Raw genomic sequence first — 24,837 nt, forward strand, 5'->3', positions numbered from 1 at the left:
ACATTGGAAAAAGAGATTAAAAATTAATCAGAAATTAAGAAATCTAATCCCGAAAAGAATAAGTAGGTCAAAGAACAGATTACAGAAACAAGTGATAATTTCACTAAAGAAAATTAAAACAATGAGACAACAAACCACAATTTATGGGATGCAGCCAAAGCAGTACTTAAGGGAAAAACTTATTTCTCTACTCTCTTACATCAATAAACTGGAGAAAGAACAGATCAACAAGTAGGGCATGCAACTAAAAAATCAAGAAAAAGAACAAATTTTAAATCCCCAATTAAATATTAAATTGGAAATCTTGAAAAATAAAGGACAGATTAATAAACTTGAAACCATTCAACTAATAAATAAAACTAAAAGCTGGTTTTATGGGAGGGGGGGAATAATAAAATAGCTAAATCATGTTAGTTTGATTTTAAAGAGGAAAGACAAAAAATCAAATTACCAGCATCAAAAATGAAAGAGGTGAATTATTAAATCAATTATTAGAAACTATTTTGACCAAATGAATGCTAATCAGTTTAAAAATCTAAATGAAATGGGTGAATGTGTATAAAAGTAAACATTTCCCAGATTATTAGAAAAAGAAATAGAATACTTATTAAATGACCCAATCTTAGAAAAAGAAATGAACAAAATATCAATTAACTTTTTAGGAAGTTTTTCTTAGGAAATTTTTTTCTTAGGAATAATCCTCAGACCAGACAGATTTATAAGTGAATTCTTCAAAACATTTAAAGAACAGCTAATCCTAATACTACACAAACTATTTGGGAAAAAAGCAAAGAAGGAATCCTACCAAATTCCTTTTATGACAAAAAATATGTTGATACCTAAAACAAGAAGAGACAAAACAAAGAAAATTGTAGACCCATCTCCTTAATTAATATTGATGCAAAAATTTTTAAACAAAAATACTAACAAGGATGATACATTCTGACCAGCTAGGATTTATATAATTTATATAATGTAGGGCTGGTTCAATATTAAGAAAACTATCAGCATAACTGACCATATCAATAGAAATCATAAGATTATCTCAATAGATGCTGTCTGTCATAACCTTTGACAAAATATAATATTCATTCCTATTAGAAATATTAAAGAGCATTAGGAATAAATGGAGTTACCTAAAATCTTAAAATTATAAGCAATATATATATCTAAAAGTATTAGCAAGCATTATCCATATCGGATAAGCTAAATAAGCCTTTCCATTACAATGGCGGGGGGGGAAAGGAAAGATGCCCATTATTACCTCTATTATTCAATATTGCATTAGAAATGCTAGGCATAGCAATATGGGAAGAAAAAGAAATGGAATATGAGAATATGAATATAAGAAAAAATATGAGAAAATAATAGGCAATGAGGAAACAAAACTATCACTCTTTGCAAATGATGTGATATATACTTAAAGAATCCTAGAGAATCAACTAAAAAACTAGTGGAAATAATTAACAATTTTAGTCAAGTTGCAGGATATAAAATAAACCACTCTAAATATTATCATTTGTATAGATTACTAACAAAGTCTAGCAACAAGATGTAGAAAGAGAAACAATACAAAGTAAATAATATAAAATACTTGGGAGTCTACCTGGCAAGATAAACCCAGGAATTATATGAACACAATTATAGGAACTATATGATCACAATTACAAAATACTTTTTCACTCAAATAAAGATAGAACTAAACAATTGGAAAAATATTAATAGTTCATAAGTTTATGAGCCAATATAATAAACAAAGAGGGCTCATTCTTCCCCTTTGTGACCACTAACCTAAATGAGGGCTCAGTGTCACTCACTTTATTAACAGCTATACATATAATTTTAAATAAACTATTATTTTGCTCAAAGAAAAAATAGTCAGCTCTGTACTTTATTGTTATTGTTCAGTTCTTTGTGTCATCTCTGACTTTTCATGATTCCATTTGGGATTTTATTGGCAAAGATACTGGAGTGGTTTGCCATTTTCTTTTTCAGGTCATTTTACACTTGAGAAAACCAAGGCAAAAAGAGTTAAATGGCTTACCCAGGGTCTCACAGCTACTAAGTATGTGAGGACAGAAGTGAACTCATGATGAGGCTTCCTGATTCCAAGTCCAGGGCTCTATTTTCTATTCACTGCATGACCTATCTTGTCTGTTCTCTACTTTAAAGGCCTCAATTTGTAAAAAATGGGAAACCCAGGCTAGGCTGTTGGACCAGTTTTGAATTAAAGAAGAGTGCTGGCTCTAGTGTCAGAGGTGCAGAGTTCAGATCCTATCTCTAACAAGCTTACTAATTGTGTGACTTTGGGCAAGATATTTAACTTTTCTATACCTCAGTTTCCATATCTTTAAAATGAAAGGGTGGAACTCCATGGCTTCAAGGTCCCTCCCAGCTCTTGACCTATGGTCTGTAATCCTATGAGGTTCCTGATGTCTCACTTTGAAGACTGAAATAGAGCTATTAAGCAAAAATCTCTATATTTTGGGGGGGATTTAGGAACAGCCTCAGGGAGATTTGGGGCATAGACTGACTTGTCCATGTATTCTATGGGCACATAGAGAATTGAAATTAACTCTTCAGAGTCATTTCCAAGGCTGAAGGGTCTATTCAGACCCTTTCCCCATTTTTATATGACCCTAAATCCCCGAGAGTAATGCCAAAATCAGATTAGCATTGGTTGCCTAGGAATGGACAAGAATTCTCAAGTGTCCCCATGGACAGCATCAGAACTGAAACAAACGCTCTGGGTTGGGGGTAGAGAGAGTCTACCAAAAATAAAAATTCTGTCAACAATATCACCAGAAAATGGTTTTTCAACTTATGCTTGAAGACCCTGGCTAACATAGAACTTATTAGCTCCAAAGGCAGGGGCAGCTAGGTGGTACAGTGGATAATGGGCTTGGAATCAGGAAGATTCATCTTCATAAATTCCCATCTGGCCTCAGACACTTACTGGCTATATGACTTAACTTTGTTTGCCTCAGCTCTTCATCCGTAAAATGGGCTGGAGAAGGAAATGATAAACCATTCCAGTATTTTTGCCAAGAAGGGTCACAAAGAGTTAGATATGATTGAAATGATTGACTAACAACAACAAAGCTCCAAAAGTAGCCTATTTAATTGTAGGATAGGCCTAATTGAGGTCATGCCATTTAAAAGGACATCACTATTTATACTGAAGTACCCAAATCTGAGGGCTCAGGTTCTTCCTGTTATTTAACTCTGAACCTCACCCTTCCACCAGCAACCAAAGCCCATTGTTCAGTCTTTACTGAGGATCCCCAGGAAACAAACACACAACTTTTATAACTGCCTATAAAGTATTTCCTTCAAATTGTCAATCAACAGTCAATTTATATTTTACCAAGCTCGTCTATATATGTTCCTGGCATTATATTAGAGGTTTTGCTTTTTCTTTGTATTCTTAGCATTAACACAAAATCTCACATTATCATAAACTCTTTCAGTATAGGTCCTAGAGCAGAAATTGAACCCACATGAGGCAATAAAAGTGCAGTAAAGTATTTACACTAGTCCTGAATAAGTGTTCAAATTATTCAGTGAAAAGAAAAATCAGTGTGGATTGGAATTGTCAGGAAAGACTATGAAGGTGGTGGTACAACCCCTAATTTTCATATGAGTTTTCCTCTATCAGAGAAAAACTTTAATGGACCCTAAGAAAATGACAGGCTCCTGTCTCTCAAAATATACTGAATATGTGACCTTAGAAAAGTCACCTAACCTCTCAGGGACCTACATAAGACTCTAAGTTGAATGAAATGACAGATCTAGTCTCTCTCTCTCTTGTTTTAAATCTACTCTCATTCTAAGAAGCCCATTTTTAAAAATTAGAACTATGATTTCTGTAAGGGGCTGAGGTTTGAATTGATGCACTGAGGTCCCAAGTACGTGAGACTAAATAGTAATTGGGCTGTACTCTATTAATATACATGATTGGATAAAGAATGGTCCCTTCCCACTCTCTGTGCAAGTCCTGATGTGTTGTATAGGAAATGACGATTTTGGTGGGTGGAGACAGAGAGACAGGAAGAGAAGCTGGGAGAGATTGGCCTGGGTTCCATGCTAGCAGCTGCTGGTCGTGTGGCTTCTGGTCTAGCTAGCTTCTTGACTCAGCTACACACATTGCTATTGCCCATTCTCTTCCACCTCCGATGTTTCTTCACTGAGAATAAAGACTGACAATTTTCCCCTAACCTGAATTCCTGACTCTGGCTGATTTTAAAATACCCAGTCTTCACAGATTTCATAGGTTATCTGTAGCTTCCAATTAGGAAACATCCTTAACCAAAGCAGATGATCAACTGTTCTTCAGTTTTTATTCTTGGAGGTTTATGTGGAGGCACTGAGGGGATGGGGCAGCTAGATGCAGCAGTGAATAGAGTACCAGACTTCTTGAGTTCAAATTTGGTCTCAGACACTTACTGTGACTCTGGGCATGTCATTTACTTCTGTTTGCCTCAGTTTCCTCATTTAAAAAATGAACTGGAAAAGGAAATGGCAAACCACTTTGATATCTCTGCCAAGAAAATCCCAAATGGGGTTACAAAGAGTCAGACATAGCTGAAAATGATAAATGGTCTGTCCAGAGTCACATAGCTATAATGTATTTGAGAATTGAACCTAGTTCTTCCTGATGCCAAGATGGGTTCTCTACCAGATCCATCCAGAAGATAGGTAATGTGAATGGTGAGAATATTGGAAAAGACGTCAAACCAAGGTTGGTTGAGAAAACCAAGGGAAAAAGAAAAGAAAGACATTATTTTAAAATATTTTATTTTTTTAAGATGATATCTAATAGTGGTGTGTGTAATGAAAAATAAAGAATGCTTTGCAAATAGCAAATACTATATGTGCTGTCAAAGTGAGTACTAATTTAAAATATTTTAAAGAACCTTAAAAACTTAATTTACTTGGTCTCAAAAGAGAGAGTATCATCAGGTGGAAGTTACAGAGAAGTGGATTTTGGTTTAATATAGAAAACTTCCTAAATTTATAAGTGATTGTCCAAAACCAGGATATCCATATAACGTGGAGTGCCTCATCGCTGGAGGTCTTCAAGGGAAGGCTGCTTGACCATTTGTCAAGGACATTATAGAGTGGATTGCTGTTCATTTATGATTAAGGTTCTAGGGTCCCTTCCAAGTTTAAGTTTCTATGTTGTAGATGAGCTTGTATGATCTGATATTTTTGGATCACTTCCCATATCCTTGGTCAAGTCAGCCCAGGGCTGAGGGCAGAGCCCATACATAGCCTTCCCTCCTCCTCGGGAGGACTCCATAGCCCCCGTTTCTTCCATAAGGGCTCGATATATGACATGGAAAAGTAGATTGGGGCCTGAATCATCCGTTATCCCATCCCCCAACCCCACTTTTCTCCCACAGTCCTGGAGTAGTGGAGAATCCTTCTGGCTCAACTCCAGAAACACAGTGCAATTAATGGCTGTTTGGGAGGGCCCTTTCTTAAGGGAATCCATCTATTTTTGCCTCCTTCCCCATCCGGGAGTCCTAGTTTGTACAGTTTTCCCAAAGCATCTGTGCATCATCACCTTCTCTTTTCCTCCCTTCACACCCATGAGGGGTAGGGCCAGGGCCAGGTCAGGGTAGCATGCTGTGGTGGAGCCACCAGATGGTGGAGGTCACCATACCCTCCTGGGCAGGCCCATTTCCAGAGGGTGTGCTGAGCTCAGCAGGAGGTCATCAGCCAGAATATCGACCAGCTTGCCCCAGCCAGGGAAGGAGCTACTGATGCATTGTGTGTGGGGGCGGGGCAGGGGTGGGAGGAGGGGAAGGGGAGGGCAGGCAAGAGAAGGGAAGGAAGGGGCTTTCTCGCCCCAAATGCTGGGGGAGGGGCAGGAGTCTACTTTGGCACTGCCTACCCAAGGTCGTGCTTGTGTTTCCTTTTTCTCCTTGTATCCCCAGTGCCTGGTGGAGCAGCTGCTTAATAAATGTTTGCGGGATTGTAGGGATCTTCCCCAGAGGATGCAGATTTTTCAAGGCACATCCATTTCCCTGATAAGGCAGTCTTATCAGGATGTGGGAAAAAGTCTTACTGTGTGCCAGAGGAAGAAGGAAAAAGAATCCTACCTTTTTGCCTGAGCTCAGGATGGAAGAGTACCAGCTAATTAGATGTCGTATCAGGGCTATTTTCTTAAAACAAGGAAATTGTATCACAATAGTACTGGGTCTAGAGTTTTTGACTAGAAGTCTGGAGTATCTGGATATATCTGCTACCTCTAATGCTTGCTAGAGGTTTGGACATAGACAAATCCCCTAACTGATCTTAGATTCACTTTCATAATATGTGAAATAGGAACAACTATTGTTGGGAATCTGTGAAACAGGACTATCTCACAGGATTGTTTTCAAGCAAAAATGAAATACTATAAAAGGTTCAAAATGCTTTAAAGCACTATCTTCTCCCTTACTCTAACTTCATTCCACAGTTGGCTCCATTAATTCACTACCCGTTGACAGATGCAGGAAGGCTCAGAGGAATTAGAGCTACAGGAGGAAGGGCTTTAGAATCCATCTCATCCGGCTGTTTCATTAGATAGATGAGGAAACCAAAGCTCAGAGAATGAGAATGATTTACCTAAAGTATCTGAGCTGATCACTTATGGAGCCAAGACTAGCATCCGGGTCTCTTGGCTCTTTCCACTATGCTGGTATGAGTATGATCAGGGAATGACCTGGATCAGTCTCTGAGCTCCAGAAGCTTGTAGGCTAAGATGGAAAAGCCTGACTCAGGCTCTAAGGAAGCTAAGGCAAAGAGAAATTAAGTGATTTTTCCCATAGTCCTGCACCTAGTACCTGAGATTAGAGTTGAACTCAGGTTTTCCTGATACCAGGCTCAGCTCTCTATCCACTGTACCACATCTGGGCCCCTAGGGCATAAAAATGTCGATTGAGGGAGCTGGGGATATTAAGAAAGTGTACATAATAACAGTCTGCAAAACACTTTAAAGGCCATCTGGTATAAGAGATCACAATCTTGTTCTCATTAGCCCCTAAATGCAAAACTAAGAACAAAAGGTAGTTAGATTCAAAAAAGCAGAATTAGATTAAAAATAAAGGAAAAATGTGTCAATGATTTGAAATTGTCCAAAAATAAGTTGCCTTAGGGAGCTAGTGAGTTCCTTATGAAGAGTGGAGGTCTTAACTCTGAGGAACTACTTCACATCTCTCAGATTTGCTAAGATGACAGGAAAATATAATGATAAATAATAGAGGGGATGTGAGAAAACAAACACTAATGCATTGTTGGTGGAGTTGTGAACTGATTCAGACATTCTGGAGAGCAATTTGGAACTATGCCCAAAGGGCTATCAAACTGTGCACTTTTAGATCCAGTAGTATCACTATTCAATCTGTATTTCAAAGAGATCATAGAAGAGGGAAAAGAGTCACATGTACAAAAATGTTTGTAGAAGTCCTTTTTGTGGGAGAAAGGAACTGGAATTTGAGTGGATACTCAAAAGGGGAATGGCTGACTAAGTGATTGCATATGAATGGAATGGAAAATTATTATTCTATAAAACATGATGAGCAGGCTGATTTCAGAAAAGCCTAGAAAGATTTACATGAACTGATGCTGAGTTAAGTGAGCAGAACCAAGAGAACATTATATATAAAACAACAAGACTAGGTGATGATCAACTGAAATGGTCTTGATTTTTCTTAACAATGCAGTGATTCCTGGTAATTTTTTTTTTAACTCTTTCAGGTACTTGAATGTACTGCTAGAAAAAGTCTTGTCAATCATTCAATATATTTATCAGACAGTTCTTAGCATATTCACCTAACCTTGGATGAGATGTCATAATCCCTGCCCTTCGAAGGCTTCTAATCAAGTTGGAGATATGAGAGCACCAAACAATAGAAAATAGAGGAAGATAAAGTGGCAGATTAAATATCAACTTTTAATGACATAGATATAGCACTCATTTATTCACTCAATAAATATTTAACAACCGTAATTATCTTAGAACTTTAATTTGATCCCTACTAGATACTACCTTAAGACTGGAGTTGGATTTATGAGACTTAGCACACAGTACAAAGAAGAGAAGGCTCCACGTGGGTAGATATGATATGGCACTCCACATGTTACATCTATAACAAGGGGTTTTTAGGAGAAAAGGGGGAAAATAGAAGAGCTTGAGGAGCAGAAAGAGAACTTCATTGGGTAGAGAGTGTGTCCACTTTTCTATGGTGGACATTGAAGTGTTATCACGCAAGGCCTTTTGCCTCCAAGCAAACCCTCAATTCCCATCACTTTGCCAGAAATTCTATTTTTCTGTCTTGAAGACTTTAAAATTTTTTGATAATCTATTAAAATGCAAATTACCATATTCTAGTATATATTAGGTGTAAAATAGATGTATCATTCTGTGTAGTTTCAGAGATGAGTAAACATAAGATTAAGGGAGGCAGATATTGATCCAAACAAAGTAAGATTTCCAAAAATGAAACTCTTAAAAGAAGTAAGCTTCCTTGGAAGCATTTGAGGAGAAACTAGATAACTATCTTTTAAGGATATTACAAGAGTTAGGGCTATCCTCACTTGGAGTTTTGACTAGATACTTCTATTTTTAATGTTCTTTGAAAGTTAAAACATTTGTTTAGGAAGAAATTCAATCCCAATCCCCTCTTCTCCCTCCCTGGGAAGAGGAATTACCTGAAAATGTTACCACCTAAGAGAGTGATAGTTTATTTCTAATCAAATAAAGTGATCTGTGATCTGTCTCATAAGATGGAGACAATGTTCTAAAAATTGAATGAAGGTCGGCTGAGACCCAGGGCCAGATTTCTTTCTCCAGAAAGTTTACAAGGAGTGGGACCTTTGCTTCGTGACTAAGAGATTGGCACTGAAACTCCCATAGAAGGTAATTTAGTCATCCTAAAGATGTGGTTGGTTAGAAGTTTTTCCTCATTTCTGACTTAGAATGTGAGGTCATTTGTCCTGGCTAATCAGGCAAAGATTCAACCTATAGGAGTGTTAGCCATGCCCCTATATAATTCTTGTCTGTTAGCTTCTTGTCTAACTGCTTGTTGGGAGGGAGATGCCCTTTCTTGGGAGATAGTAATACATTTTTTTTTCTGCTTTTGCTTTGAGAAATCTTGATTTATGTGAGCTGGTGATCTTGTCCCACAGTTTATGGGGGCTTTTCGGGATCATGTGATCTGGTGAGTGGGCAGGGTCTCTAGACTTAGCAGGAGGTTGTCCTGCCTTGCTTTAGACAGTCTGCCAACTTCCAAGACCTTTCCCTGCTTCCAAGATCTAGTGACCAGAAGAGGAGAGACTTAAGGCAAAACCAAAGTCAGTAAATCCAAGACAAATCCCAAGTGGCAGGAATTGGATGGCATTCAGTCAGGCAACTTTCATGGGACTGTAGATGATATTATTTGAAGTTTTAAATTCAGGTATAATTGTCTGATGCATCATCAAATGCCTCTTGATCCACCCTCTGAAAGAACTATACCACAAGATACTCAGAAGAATGTGATCCTGAATTGTCAACAGGTGAAAGTTAGTATCTGGGCAAGAGTTGTGAGGACGACCTTGGTCTCTGCTTAAGGTAGGATCCTTCTGACTCAGTTTCCCAGTGGTGTTCTTTTGAATAAGAAACCACTGAATCATTCCTGAATCTGTCTTTGAGGTGAAATTGTTACTATCATATATATGATCTCAGGCCAAGGCCTGAAGGACCTGTTTTGATGCTATTGTATTGATGATGTATTGTATTAATCATGTCCTTGCTTATGGACAAGTCTTTATAATGCTTATGGAAAGCTTGTCTGAGATCATGTGGTTTACAAGGAGTAAGACTTTTTTGTGCGACTAAGTTGGGCCACCTTGGCATTGAAACTCCTATAGAAGGTAATTTAGTCATCCTAAAGATGCGGTTGGTAGGAAGTTTTTCCTCATTTCTGACTTAGAATGTGAGGTCATTTGTCCTGGCTAATCAGGTAAAGATCCAGCCTACAAGGAGTGTTAGCCCAGGTCCCTACATAATTCTTGTCTATGAACTGGGCCTCGCCTCTCCTTGCCCAATTGCTTGTGGGGAGGCAAACGAGCTTTTTGCTTTTACCTTGAGAAATCTCTTTGATTTAAGCTAGTGATCTTGTCTCACACACAGTTGAGTTCGAGAGCCATAGAGAGAGAGGGTTTCATATTTGTTGTGGACCACTGAACTAGTTCCTTTTTAGAGTATAAACTTTCTGAGGACAGAAACTGTTCCTTTTTCATCTTTAAATCTCCAGTCTCTTAGTATAAAAGTGCCTTGCACTACTTCTGTTGAATTGAATAGATTTATATCAACTGCCCTCTTGATTTCTCTAGAGACCCCAAACATATGCTCACAAACCCTGTGGAAAAGTGAACAGAAGCAGTTAAGTTTCAGAAAGTGAGGTGGAGATGGAAAGGGTAGGATTGACAAGGTCTGGAGCAGAAAGGAGAGAATAGTTGGGGGTAGGGTTGCCAGTTGCTAGGAGTCTGAGTATTTAAGGTCCAGTACTGTAGGAGACAGTTTCCTGTTGTTAAGATGATGAATTATTTAAACAGCCTGCCGGGGCCAGATGGGGTGGGGGTAGGGGTAATGTGCAGGAAAGGCTATGAAATGCAAAGGTGGCTTTGTGCTCTAGGGAGAATGAGAAGTTTCATCCCTAGTTGACAACCTCCAATCCTTCAGTTTCTTATTGTTCTACCTCATATCTTCTAAATCTAAATTGGACCCCAATTCAACCTTCATGTCCTTATTTAAACATACCTAGACAGATCTCACCCCATCCTTAGAAAACCTTGACAAGATCCAATCAGCTTCTCAAGCTATCATCCTATATCTATTTCTTCTCCTTTTCACAGCCAAACTAGAAAATCTGAATATATTCACTGCTTTCACTTTCTTACCTCCCACACACTTTTCATCCCCTTGCAATTTGGCTTTTATCCACTCCATTGAACTGAAACCACTCTCTTCCCAAAGGCAATGATTCAATGATCTCTTGGTCCTCATTTCTTTTTTCTTTTTAAAATTCTTTTTTTTATTATGAATGAGAACATGATCAACAAACACTAACATTTACAAAGTCCAGAAAAGGATTATATATGAAGTTGTGATTATGTATATATGTGTGTGTATAAAACACTAGTAACACAGAACTCACCATATTGCCCAGCTTGTCTGTGTCCCTTTCTAAACTTTTAATTATTTTCTGTGGATTTCAAAGTAATTAATCTTTATTGTCTTGTGGTCACTGTAGAAATGGTTTTGGTCATTTTATTCTGATCAGTTTATACAAATCTTTCCAAGTTTCCTTGAATCTGTGCCTTTTGGCATTTCTGACAGCAGAATAATATCCCAATACTTGGCCGGCTATTCCCCAATTGAAAGACACTCTTTGTGTTACTGTTTCTTTGCTATGACAAAAAATGCTACTCTAAATATTTTGTGCATATGAGTCCTTTCTCTCTGCTTTGATTTCATTCTTCTTTTGACCTCTCTGTGGATGGATACTCTTTTCTCCCCAGGTTTTCCATGACATTTCTCTCTCAGGTTTTTCTTCTTATTTAACTGACCCCATGCACTTATGGGTATATTCCAAGTCTTGGGCCTGAGCTTTTTTTTTTTTTGTCTGTCATCATCATTCTCTCTCAGCAAACTTGTCATAAATTCACATATCCAGGCCTCATATCTCTCCTGAACTTTTAATCTGTATCTTCAACTGTTTATATTTCAAAAGACTTGATCTCAAACCCAACAAGTTCAATACAAAACTCCATCTTTCTTCCTAAATTCCTCTTAAATTTCCTATTTCTGTGGAAGAACCTATCATTTCCCTATTACACAGTTTCTCAAAAGAGCCATCATCTTCAACTCTTTACTCTGGACCACCACACTCAGTTGCCAAGTCTTGTGGATTCTACCCAGTCAATATCTCTAGCATCTTCTTTCTTTCTATTCATACTATAATCCACCTGTTGAGAATCATATTCATATGTGGTCTTCCAAAGCCTTTTAATTGGTCTTGATACATTCCACTTCCTTTTCTGATCTATCCTCCAGAAACCTCCAAATTGTGATCTTTGTAGCACAGGTCTGACAATGTCACTCCTTTACTCAAAAAACTCTGGTGACTCCCTGTTGTCTTTATGATCAAATACAAACTCTTTTGGCATTTAAAACCATTTACAATCTGGTTCCAGTGTGTCCTGAGGAATGAAGGAGGAGGAGAAGGAAGTGAGGAAAGAATATGATTTGCTCAGTGGTGGCAAATTCCCCTTCCTTATTATACATTTTATATTCTAGAAAAATTGGTTTAATTCCGGCTCCTCATACACAACATCCCATCTCCCATCTTTGCACAGGCTGTCCCTCATATAGTACACCTAGTATAACTTCTCTTTTTCACATCTGTCTCTTGGAACTCCTACCTCTCTTCAAGGCTCAGTTTAAATGTTTCTTTCTTCTGAGTCTCCTAGTTGCTATTGTGTATTGATTCACAATTCTTTGTGTATTGACTTTGCATATATCTTGCACTTGCTCAGTTGCTAACATACTGATTTCCCCCTCTCTTTCTCTACCCCTAGTAGAATGTAAGCCTACTGCAGATTTCAGAAAACCTGAATTGATGCTGAGTGAATAAGCAGAACCAGGAAAACATTGCACATAGCAAAATAACATTGTGTGATGATCAACTATGACAGACTTAGCTCTTCTCAGCAATATAATGATCCAAGACAATTCCCAAAGACTCATGATATAAAATGATTTCCACATTCAGAGAAAGAATTCAAGTCTGAATGCAGATCAAAGCATACTATTTTCACTTTTTTTGTGGGGTTTCCTTTTGTTCTTTTTTCTTTTTCACAACATGATTAATGTGGAAATATGAAAATTATAGGTTATCCCCACATCTGCCTCTTTTGTTCTTCCTCTCATGTTATAAAAAGACACCCTACTACAATGAAAACTAGGTATCCCACAAATTTATGTTATCTCATTTTAATGGCCTTTACTGCTGCATGGAAATCCTTTTATTCTTTCCTGACACTCCATAATAGCTTTTTCAAACCTTCTCTCCTCAAGCCTCCCATACTCCTTTTCCCATCCTCTCCCTCTTCCCCCCAGCAAGGGAGCTTGCTTCCTACAGAGAAAAAACAAGGCAATCTGTTGTGAGATTTCTTTCCTTCCTTATATACCTGGTTCTCTATTCTTCTCTGCTTTATTTCAAGCTCTAAGGTAGAGGTGGTCATTATTGCCAAGGCTACCCCTCTACTTGTGACCATAATCCCATCCTTGCTTATCCCCTCTGATTCTCCTTCACACTCCCTCTCTTGACCTTATTGTTCCTTCCTGATATCATCCTTTCCTGACATACTTTGTGTTTTTTCTGTTTTTAATAACTAAAGTCCTGAAAGAAATTTTCTGTCATTTGCCTCCACTTTCTTATGAATCACTCAGTTCTTACTTCTCAGCCCCTTGTATTCTGATTTTTGACCTCTCCATTCACCTTAAACAGCTCTTTTCTAGGCTACCAAGACACTAAAGGCCTTTTCTCATTCTTCATTCTACTTGTCCTCCCTTACAGGTTTTGACTGTTAGCCATTCCTTTTTCCAGAATACTTTTGCTTTCCTTGATTGTTTTCCAGGGCTAGAGACAGAATTCTAATTCTTACCTTACACTTCCCCGACCATATTCTGTGATCCAGGATTGCAGGGTTCCTTGCTGTTCCTAGGACAAAACCCTCCATCTTCTGATTCAGCATTTTGATTGACTATTTCCAGTTCCTAAAATATCCTTCCTCCTGATTTTCCCTGGCTTGCTTCAAGTCCCATCTAAAAATCCTTCTTCCTACAGGAAGCTGTTCCCAATCCCTCTTGATTCTAGTGCTTTCCTTCTGTTGCTAATTCCTAATTTATCCTGTATATAATTTATATCTTGTAAAATAACTAATATTACATACAATTGTTGTATATTGTCTCCCTCATCAGATTGAACAGGGTTTTTTTGGGGGTTTTTTTGGCCATTCTTTGTACCTCTAGCATTTAGTACAGTTCTTGACACATAGTGGGCACTTAATAAATGTTTACTAAATGGCTTTTGGCTCTCTTCCTGCCCTAGGATTTGATGCAAATAACCTATCTATAATGGTAAGATGGACAGAGACAGCTAAGCAGCACAATGGATAATGTATTGGACTTGGAGTAAGGAATGCCTAAATTCAAATTTGGTATTTATTTACTGGCTGTGTATCTTGGGCAAATTGTTTGATTTCCATAAGCCTCAGTTTCCTTATATCTAAAATGGAGATAATAGAATTTACCCCCCAGATTTGTCACATAAAATGAGACATTTGTAAAGCACCTCATAAACCTTAAAGAATTATTTAAGTGCTAACTACTGTTAATACAAGATCATCTTACTTGTACCTCTGAATTTTACAGATAATAATTATGTTAACCTCATTTTACAGAACTTTAAAGTTTATAAATTGCTGTCTTCACAACAACATTATAAAAATAGGGAGCATCAGTATTATTGTTCCATTTTATAAATGAGGAAAATGAGACTCAGAGTGCCAATGGTCATTTCAATTTAATTTTTACACTTATTTTCAGTGTACCCTACTATGTTGCATAGCTAGTAAGTCATTTCTATGGGCCTTATTCTAGCTCCTGTTAATTGTCTACTGCCCCATCTCATAAATGCCAAGATTCCCCAATATAGGAAACACTAAACAAAATGGGCCTATCAAGAGCTCTGCTCATTGGACCTGTTTGCTGGTGGTGATGTTCAGTCACTTCAGTCATTTTTGAGTTTGTGTGACCTCCATTTGGAGTTTTCTGAGCAGAGATACTGAAGTGGCTTGCCAATTTTTTTTCTCTAGCTCATTTTGCAGGTCAGGAAACTGAGGTAAACAGGATTAAATAACTTCCCTAGGATCCCACAGTTAGTTAATGTCTGAGGCCTATTTTGAGCTCAGATGACTCTTCCCGATTCCAGGCCCAGCTTTCTATCTACTAAACTACCTTACTGCCCTTGCTGGACTTGTAGCATGCTTCAGAGTTTGGGAAGCAGCCAGGCTAAGAACAAATTTAATAGCATTTTTGTTCTTTATTTTGCCATTAAGTCTCTACTGCTCTAATAGCCTATATGCAGTGAAGGGAGCCAAAGAACTTGGGAAAGCTTTTTAAAGCCCAGGGCCCCTCTCTCTATGAGACAAGTTTCAATAAACCAACAAAGTCATTGGGTGAATTAGACTCTTCTCCTCCTTCACCTCATCAATCAATTAGATGTCCAAAGTTCCCAGAGCACAGATCTTAATTTGGAAGGGACAGAAAATCGTTCGCTTCACCATCAATCACTTCCCTAGGACCTTTGGGGAGTGGAAAACAAGAGAAACATCACTAAGAAAGTGATAAGAAAGACAAGAAAAGATGGGATCTTTCCTGTATATTAAAATAAATCTGCAAAATCATTAGTTATTCTTCACCAAGATACTGCCAGAGGGTTAATGAGGCCTACTTGAAAAGAAGTAAACCTCAAAATTTGTAGTATCCCCCATCTCCAGCTCTCCTGAGGTCTCAATTAGTTATAAGCATTTTCTTCAATGGGCAACTAGGTGGTGCATTAAGTAGAGTATTGAGTCAAGAGTCAGCTTGTTCAAATCTGGCCTCAGATACCTCCTGGCTATATGATTCTAGGCAAGTCATTTAAGCCTCACTTTTCTCATCTATAAAATGAGTTGGAGAAGGAGATGGGAAAACACTCCAAAAATCCCCAAATAGGGTCATATAAAACATAATGAAACAGCTGAATAACAACAACAACAACAAATTATTCAATAAATCTCATTTGGTTAAGTTTTAGGCAAGGTTCTTTTTCCTTCATTCTTACTCATCCCTTTTTTCCTTTGAGAAAGGAAAAAAAACACTGATTCACCATAAAACTCTATCGATTTGAGAAGCAAAACAGGAAAATATGTTTGTTTCCCTTTTTTGTTTTAAGAAAAAATCTTTTAGACTTAGAAACTAACACTAATTCAAGGATGGAATATTTGGACTAGATTCCAGGTCTCTTGGACTAGGGGCCAGTCCTCTTCATACCATGTTGCTTCTTCATTAAATGTGCCCCAGGGAGTGTTAGTCTACAGTTCCTCCTACTCCAATTCTTCACCTACCTTGAAATCCTTTCTAGGGTTAAAGAGTCTTTAGTAGTTTCTTAGTAGTATCTTTCCAACAGAATGGTCAAAAGAGTTTTTGGAAATCATGAAAGTTTAGCATCTGAGAGACAGTAAGTAGTTCAATAAGGAAACCAAATTGACATTAGATTCACAGAGATGGAGAGAAGGGGTCTGAGAAATAATCTGGAAAGTTGAGATTCTTAAGCATTTCTGTTTTGGGCTACCTGAGCTTTGGGGAATTTCCCCAGGAAATAAGTTTCCCCATAATCCTTAAAACTGGAGAAATATTAAAGAAAATGCAGTTAGGTAGCACAGTGGATAGAATGCCAGGCCCGGAGTTGAGAAGACTCAACTTCCCGTGTTTAAATCTGGCCTCAGACACTTACTAGCTGTGTGACCTTGGGCAAATCCCTTAATCCTGTTTACCTCAGTTTCTTTATCTGTAAAATAAGCTGAGAAAAGGAAAAGGTAAACCAGTATCTTTGCCAAGGAAACACCAAATAGGATCACAAAAAGATAGACATGATTTAAAACTACTGAATAACAACAACTCCCTATTTTGTCCTGGTCATTGATAATAGTCCTCTTTTGTTATTATTGTGGGATATCATCTTAAAAGGAACTAGTTCCAGGCTTTTTTGTTTTGTTGTTTTTGTGAAGCAATTAGAATTAAGTAACTTATAAGTGTTAAGGATCTGAGACTCGATTTGAACTCAGGTCCTCCTGACTTCAGAGCCAGTGTATAAAATACACTGTGCCATCTAGCCATCCTCCTAGCCTTTTAAAAAAATCTAGGTTCTCCTCTCTGTGAAACAATTGAAGTAACCCCACCCCATCCTAGTTTTGACCAAGAGCCCTCTCTCTCTTCCATTGCAGCATCCAAAAAAGGGCTTACTTTCTGTAGGATCCCATCACTGGGACTACAAGTCTATGGCTATATTCTCAAGGAAAATCAAAGGCAAAAAAGAAAGGCAGTCTCTAAATGTGAGTTACTATAGGATTTAGAAATAGAAGGGATTTTAAAAATAATATCATCCAATTTTCCCATTTTATAAATTAGAGAACTAAGGCCCAGAAAAAAAAGTTTCTATCATCTAAGCAAAGCTGGCTTTTATTCTAACCCTATCTCTAATTTACTATATGATTATATAAAGAGATACTTCCATCCTTGGGGGCTGGACGACTCAGTGTGCTAATCTAGAGAATGGAGAATAATTGCATCATTTATTCATTAAACATTCACTCAACATGTCCAGTATAGAACCAGGATAAGTGGGTGGGGTGCAAAGATAAATAAGAGATAATTTATGTAATTTTCTAATTTTGTTCTGTAATGTATATGGAAATGCTAATTTTATTTTTGGTTCAGTTCACAGTTTTTTTTTTAAATAAAAAAAATACTAAGGGGGAAAAAAAAAAAAGCATGGTCATTGGTCTCAAGGAGCTTAGCATCCATACAGCATTTCCTTCTACAAGAATCCTTCTATCCTGTTTCCTTGAAAGTAAGCATTATGACAAGGAAGAATTTTGGCTGAGTTTTGATTATGAAGAGTTTTGGAAGAATTATGATGACAGGGACAAGGTTTAAGAGGTGTCCAAGGAGCTTGAAGTAAGTAGCAGGGTTCAAATAGATTAGATGTGAAGAGGGCAGCTCCTAGTTGCTTACCTGATCAAGTCTTTGGAATAGCACTCTTAAATATACCCAAGTTCTCTCAACTGGAATCCCAGGGACAGCACCTTCCTGTGGCAACTAGATCTTGGGTGCTCTGCAGACACAAGGACAAAGAGATTCTTTCACTGGTGGGATGGATACTTCTGAGAGGTAAATGCAGTTGTTCCCCAGATCATTCTAACACATTATTTCAATCCCATTTACAGTGATCATTACATATTCTTGTTGTCAAGCCCAACCATCCTGCCTTGGGATTGTGAGCAGCCAGCTTCCAAGAACTGAAATCCCTTTGCATGAGTAAGTGATAACAGCAATGGGACTACAGGCAGCATAGCTTAAGTTTGAAACTGTTCTGATTAGTAACAGTAAGACACATAGCTAGATGGCAAAGTTAACAGCACACTAGACATGGAGTCAGGAAGATCTGAGTTTAAATCCAGCCTCAGATACTAATTGTGTGATCCTAAGCAAGTCAATTAATGTCTCAGTTTTCTTATCTACAAAATTAGGATAGTAAAAGCACCTAATTCTCAAAGTTGATGTAAAAATCAAATGAGATTAATATTTGCAAATGTTTAAATGTTAAGTAAATACTGCTTAGTACTTGATCAACTCTAGAGGTAGTTTTGTAAAACTAAGCAAGGTTAAAAAAAAAAAAAAACTTCACCAAGGTAATATAGTGAGTGTCAAAATCACTTGAATTCAGCTATTAGGCCTCTGAGCTCAGTAGTATTTTCACTGTACTAGGCAAGCAGGATGGGGGATCATGAATGAGAATCTCATCAGTTGGTATCCCAGGGAACTTTACCCATACTCTGCCTTCTCAGAAGTTTTCTCCACTTCCTTACACCTTCATGCCCTCAAATATATAACAGAAGTAAAGAACATCTCTTCTATTCCAGATTATCATCCATTCCCTGCCCTTACCCAGCAAAGGAAATGTCAGACACTTCCAACTGGTTCCTAAACCAGGAGCTGTCAATTTTTAAAGAATGCATTGTAAGAAGAAATTTTTAGAAGATCCATGTTATATATTATTTTCAACTGGTGTCAGATTTTACACATTTTAAAGTACTATATAGCTAATATGTTCTATTTAATATGAGTGAATAAAATTGTAGGAAGATCTAATTATAACTAATTGTCTCCAGAAGGCTTTTATGACCTAAAAACTGGAGGAAGGACTCTGAAGATATACCAGAGTCTTCTCTCACAGTATATTTGGAACAGAATATATCACGCTGAAAATCAGAGAAGGCCAGAGGAGCCAGTGAAGAATGAGATTTGGAAGTAAAGATAGGGGTTCTCCCAAGGGTCTGTAAATAGATTTCAAGGGTTATCTTTAAGAAGGGACCCTGAAACTCTAAAAATCTTTGAAGAAAATCTCCTCCAACTCTGCCTCAGTGAGGGACCCTGCCTGAGGGACAAACAGTTCCATTCTATAAAAGAGCCAATCTAAGTTCTTCTCTTTGCAGAGGTTCCAAACATGCCATGCCATGCCAAGGAACCTCTGTCCACTGGATAATATTCTTTTCCAGTGCCATCCTCTCTTTACCCTCACCTATTTCCCTAATGAGACTTTCTGCCTCCCTATCAGGATTCCTAATCCCTACAATAAACAGCTTTTATCAATCTAGGTTTTCGGGTTTGTAAATTCCTTTAAATCCTTGAGCCACCAGAAGGGAGTCTCCAAAACTCCCTACCCTTGTGCCGAATCCCAAGGGAGTGCAGGGGAGCCAAACCTCTCCATTTGGTTCTCTGAACCCCAGACCTGCGATTAGACCTTATCATTTAACTCCCTGACAACCAGTTAAGATTAAACCCTAATCTTATTTTTGGTTCCCTAAATCTAGACCTTATCAATCTAAACTTGGATGAGACAAAAATATATATTCACACACATATATAACCCCTAAATGAAATTTAGTATTTCTTTCAATTGTTAATTTTTTTTTTAGTGGGAGTCCATTGACTTTGATAGACTGCTAAAGGGATCTAAGACCCAAAAACCTTAAGGACCCCTGGAGTAAGAGAAACTGACCAATGGAGGAGGAGGAGGAAAGGTGGTAACCTCAAGAGGAATGGATAGGAATAGGAAGATTGATGAATGGGGGCAACAACTGAGAGGAGGAGAATCAAAGTAGTGATTGGAGAGAGCTAAAGTAAAGATGACCCTTAATCTTTTCAAAATGGTGATTTTGTAGAGGTTAGTACTCCCTTAAGGTGTTTGGCTATTAATGAGGTGAATTCACACAGAAACAGAGAGACTCAAGAGAGCCCCAGGTAAATACTTAAAGACCCAGGTTCTGGAGTATCTCCTCTGACTCTCCTTGTTGTTCAGAGGGCTGATGTGGAAAGCTAGTAGGACTAGCTGGCTTCATTTTGTCCAAATCCATTCTTCCTTCCTTCCTTCTTTTTTTCTTCCTCCCCCCTCCCTCCCTTCTTCTCTCCCTCTTTCCCTCCTTTCTTTCGTTCCTTCCTGCCTTCCTTCCTTTTCCCTTGCCTCCCTTCATTTCTTCCTCCTTCCTTCCTTCCTTCCTTCCTTCCTTCCTTCCTTCCTTCCTTCCTTCCTTCCTTCCTTCCTTCCTTTCTTCCTTCCTTCCTTCTTTTCTTTCTTTTCTCCTTCCTTCCCTCTGTCACTTCCTCCCTCCCTCTCACTCTTTCTCCTTTTCTTTCTATTTATCTATCTTTAAAAAAATCCTCTCCTTTTCTTCCTGGCATTAGTATGGCTCTTTTTCTCTTCAGAGTACTTTCTGTGCCTCTCTGAGAATGAAGTCATCTTAGCTAATTCTCATAAATTCCTTTGGGGCTGTCCAGTGAACAAAATCTCCCCTGCCCCCACTCAAGCCCATATTTGCCTATCCCCTGCCCTCCAATCTCATATTCTGTCAGCTCTGGGTCTTCTAACATCCCACATTTTCACATTAAACCTTTTCCCAGAGAAGCATGAAAAAACTTACATAAGCTGGTGCAAAATGAAATAAGTAAAGCAATCTACATAATGATTACAACAATGGGAATGGCAGGAACCACAAAATAATGTTTCAAAATTATAAGGAATGAGCTTGGCCCCAGAGAAGAGATAGAAGAAAAAATAATGAACATTCTGTATAACATCAGACTCTTTCCATCAGTAAGCAAGCATTAATTTTTATTAGAATTTTAATATGGTCAATCCCTGTCTTCCTTCAAGCTTTAGTTAAAATCTTTTCTTTTACAAAGAAACCTTTCCTGCTCCTCCTTAATTCTAGTGCCTTCCTTCTGTTGATTATTTGCAATTTATGCTATATATACCTTGTTTGTATATAGTTGTTTATATCTTGTCTCCCTCACTCAGATTGAGAGCAAAGATTATATTTTATCTTTGTATCTCCACTGTTTGGCACATAGTAGGCACTTGATAAATTTTTTATTGACTGACTGGTTACCAGGTATTTTGCTAGATAACAAAACAATGAAGACAAAAATGAAAACAGTCCATGTCCTCAATGATCTTCCATTCTATTGGTAACATGAAAATAAATATATCCAAAATGAATATGTGATATCTGAAGGGAAAAGGGCATCAACAACTGGGAGACTAGGTAAGGTTTCATTTAGAAGGTAGCATTTAACTAAGTTTTGAAGGAAACAAGGAATGCTAAGAGGTGAAGGGGAGATGATATTGTCAGTTTAGGAGACAATCAACATGGAGATATGGAAATGGGAAAATAGAACGTTCTATGTAAGAAATGAAAAGAAAGTAGAATCTCAGATCTTCAGAAGTGCTTTTGTGTGCTACTGTCCACAAGGATTTTAACACAAGACTTCCTGGAGGTTTTTGTGTGGGACAGAAAGGAGAAGTTTAATGAATCAAGAAACTCAGAGGAAATCCATTACATTGGTTGGAGTCTGTGATAGATTTACATAGACAAGAGTCATACAAGGTAAAAGGTAAAAGATCCTGAAAGAGATGGATCTCCTTCCCACCAGAATGGATTTCTTTTCTGGGTTCCCTGGTTCTGAAAGATTAGCTTTTACTGTATCCTGCCACAAACCAACAAATCAATAATCAAAGCACTTGAGATTCTCTGGGTTTTCCCTGAGGCAGGAGACATTTATTAAGCATCTACTATATGTCAGGACAGGTAGACCCTGCAGCGAATAGAGCACTGGGCTTGGAAGCAGAGTTCAAATCCACCTCAGCTGCTAACTAGCTATATAACCCTGCCATGTCACTTAACCCCATTTACCTCAGTTTTCTCATCTATAAAACTAACTGGAGAAGAAAATGGCAAATCACTCCAATATCTTCTCCAAGAAGACCCCTGATGGGGTTATAAAGATTTAGATAGTACTGAAATGCCTGAAGAACAACAATAAAATTAGAAGAAGACCATCACAGGGATGGGCTCTGCTGGGTAGATTTACAAAATGAAAGAGACAGAGTCACACAAAATTAGACAGCATGACTGGGTTGTGATTTGCAGTGATGGATCCTGCTGGACTCTTTTTCTGGATCCCCTAGCTCTGAAAGGTGAGCTTTCAATTTTATCCTGCCAACAACTAAGCCTTGATGCAATTTCCTGACCATCTCATCACCATATCATCTGCTCTCTGGTTATCATTTTCATCTCCTTCCCACTGGAACCTTGGACTCTGATACTAGGTCTCTTGCATGTTATACGTGAGCTTCCACTATGACTTTCTGGCACTCTACACCACATTCTGGTCATCTCCTTGCCATGCTGCACCTGGCTTACCTCATTTCCTCTCTTTCAAGTTCCCTTGATGTATTGTCTTCCTCATTGGAATTTAAAGGTGGAAACTCTCTTGCTGTTTTATATTTGTATCCCCAATTCTTAGCCTACTACATCGCACAATGAGAATTTAATGAAGGCTCTATATATTTGTTTATTTTTCTAAGTCTCAAAGTAACCCATATTTTTATAGGAAGCATTGTTAAATAGCACTACTCCTTCTAATAGTTGGCTAATTCAAGTATGATGGGACAGAGGAATCAATCAATCAATCAATCAGTATTTATTAGGTGCCTATTATGTGCCAAGTAAAATGGATGGGGATATAGAGAAAGACAAGACAGTCCTTCAAAAAGCTCCCAGTCTAATTGGGGGCAAGGAACAACAAACAAATAACCATGTAGTAGTGAGCTGTTTACTGGCTAAATAGGAAGGAACTAGGATTAAAGGAGATTGGGGAAGTCTTTCTGTGTAAGGTGGAATTTTAACTGGGACTTGAAGAAAACCAGAGAAGACTGGAGGCAAAAATGAGAACAGTGCACTCCAGGCTTGGGGAAGGCCAGTGAAAATGCCTGATTTGGATTCACAGATTTGTATAACTTCAGAGCTAGAAGAGCTGAGAGCTCTCATAGCTATAGCACTTTAAAGGTTCCCAAAGTACTTTTCCCAAAACAATACTGCAGGATAAGTAGTGAAAGTTTTATTATCCTCATTTCTTTTTTTTATTAAAACTTTTTATTTTCAAAACATATGCATGGATATTTTTTCAACATTGACCCTTACAAAACCTTGTGTTCCAAATTTTCCCTTCCTTCCCCTCACCTCCTCCCCAGATGGCAAATAATCCAATATATGTTAAATATGTTAAAATATATATTAAATCCAATATATGTATACATATTCATACAATAATCTTGCTGCACAAGAAAAATAAGATCAAGAAGGGAAAAAATGAAGAAAATAAAATGCAAGCAAACAACAACAAAAAGAGTGAAAATGCTATGTTGTGATCCACACTCAGTTCCCACAGTGCTCTCTCTGGGTACAGATGGTTCTCTTCTTCAGAAGATCATTAGAACTGGCCTGAATCATCTCATTGTTGGAAGGAATCACGTCCATCAGAACAGATCATCATAATTTTGTTGCTGTGTATAATGATTTCCTTATCTTCATTTCTAAATAAGGAAACTGAACCTCTAAAAAGGAATGTGATTTCTCTATGATCATCTAGGTCGTGAGGGGCAAAGCTAGGGCTTCATCTAATTCTCCTGATTCCAAGTACAGTGGGATTTTGTTTGTTTTATACCCCGTTGTTTTTAACACTCAGTTCTTCTGCCTCATTTTGTACATGACAAAATTAGGTCAAAGGGAAATAATAGTGTCACTAGTGAGTCTACCTTTTCTTGGCTCCCATTCCAGTCCTCTATTTCCTACATCTTTCAGATTCTCCTATTTTAATAGCATTCTGGTCCACATTTGCTCTCTATGGGACATTGAGCAATGATCTCTGAGCCTCAGTAGTTTCGTTCAATACAAACATAACGGGAATACACAGTACTAAGTGATAAGGGCATGAGAAAACTCAATTAGTCAATAAGCATTTGTTAAGTGCCTACTATGTGGCTACAATCTGTTGGTCACATAACAGAAAAAGCATGTCCAAGGTCACATAGTAAGTGGCCAGGGACCAGCCTGGCTCAGCTTTGGGATTTCTGAGCTAACTTACATCTTTACTGTTTACTATATCAGTTGTATAAATCTTAACAATTGGGGCCCTCGTCAGAACCTATACCAGAACAGGAGTCAAAATAAAGTGCTATTTAAAAGGGTTCACTTCTAATAAGGCTGTCCCCAAAGAAGGGACCCACTGAAAGAGCCAATCAAACTCAGAAGAAAAGAAGGCAGGAAACATTTAAGCAGCACACATTGTCCAATCACTTAAAAAAATCTCATTTTATTCTTACAACAATCCTGGTGGATGCTATTATTATCATCACCATTTTACAGTTGAGGAAAATGAGACAGACAGACATTAAGTGACTTGTCCAGAATCACAAATTGTGCAAATAAATGTCTGAAATCAATTTTAACTCAGGTCTTCCTTATTCCAGGTCCAGCATTTTATTCACTGTGCTTTCTATTAGAAAGTGTTGAAATCGATAGGGTTCTATTTGTAATAATGGCCTCAAAAGCCAGGATTTCCTAAGTTTTAATCTA

General features: G+C 37.9%; 1 protein-coding gene across 4 annotated transcripts in view; it reads right to left on the reverse strand.

Annotated features, from left to right (window-relative positions):
* TMEM63C (transmembrane protein 63C) overlaps positions 1–24,837 on the reverse strand; it is a 124,254-nt gene that overhangs the window by 78,545 nt on the left and 20,872 nt on the right. For 3 of the 4 annotated variants that reach the window (XR_004231991.1, XM_031952450.1, XM_031952449.1), the window contains exon 2: positions 17,876–17,975. The exons of the other annotated variant lie outside the window; for it this stretch is intronic. The gene's annotated coding sequence lies outside the window, so the exon portion shown is untranslated. The remainder of the gene's footprint in view (positions 1–17,875; positions 17,976–24,837) is intronic. 4 annotated transcript variants of the gene reach the window in all.

This window comes from Sarcophilus harrisii, chromosome 2, assembly GCF_902635505.1.
Source record: "Sarcophilus harrisii chromosome 2, mSarHar1.11, whole genome shotgun sequence".
In the NCBI taxonomy this organism is placed as follows: Eukaryota; Metazoa; Chordata; class Mammalia; order Dasyuromorphia; family Dasyuridae; genus Sarcophilus; species Sarcophilus harrisii.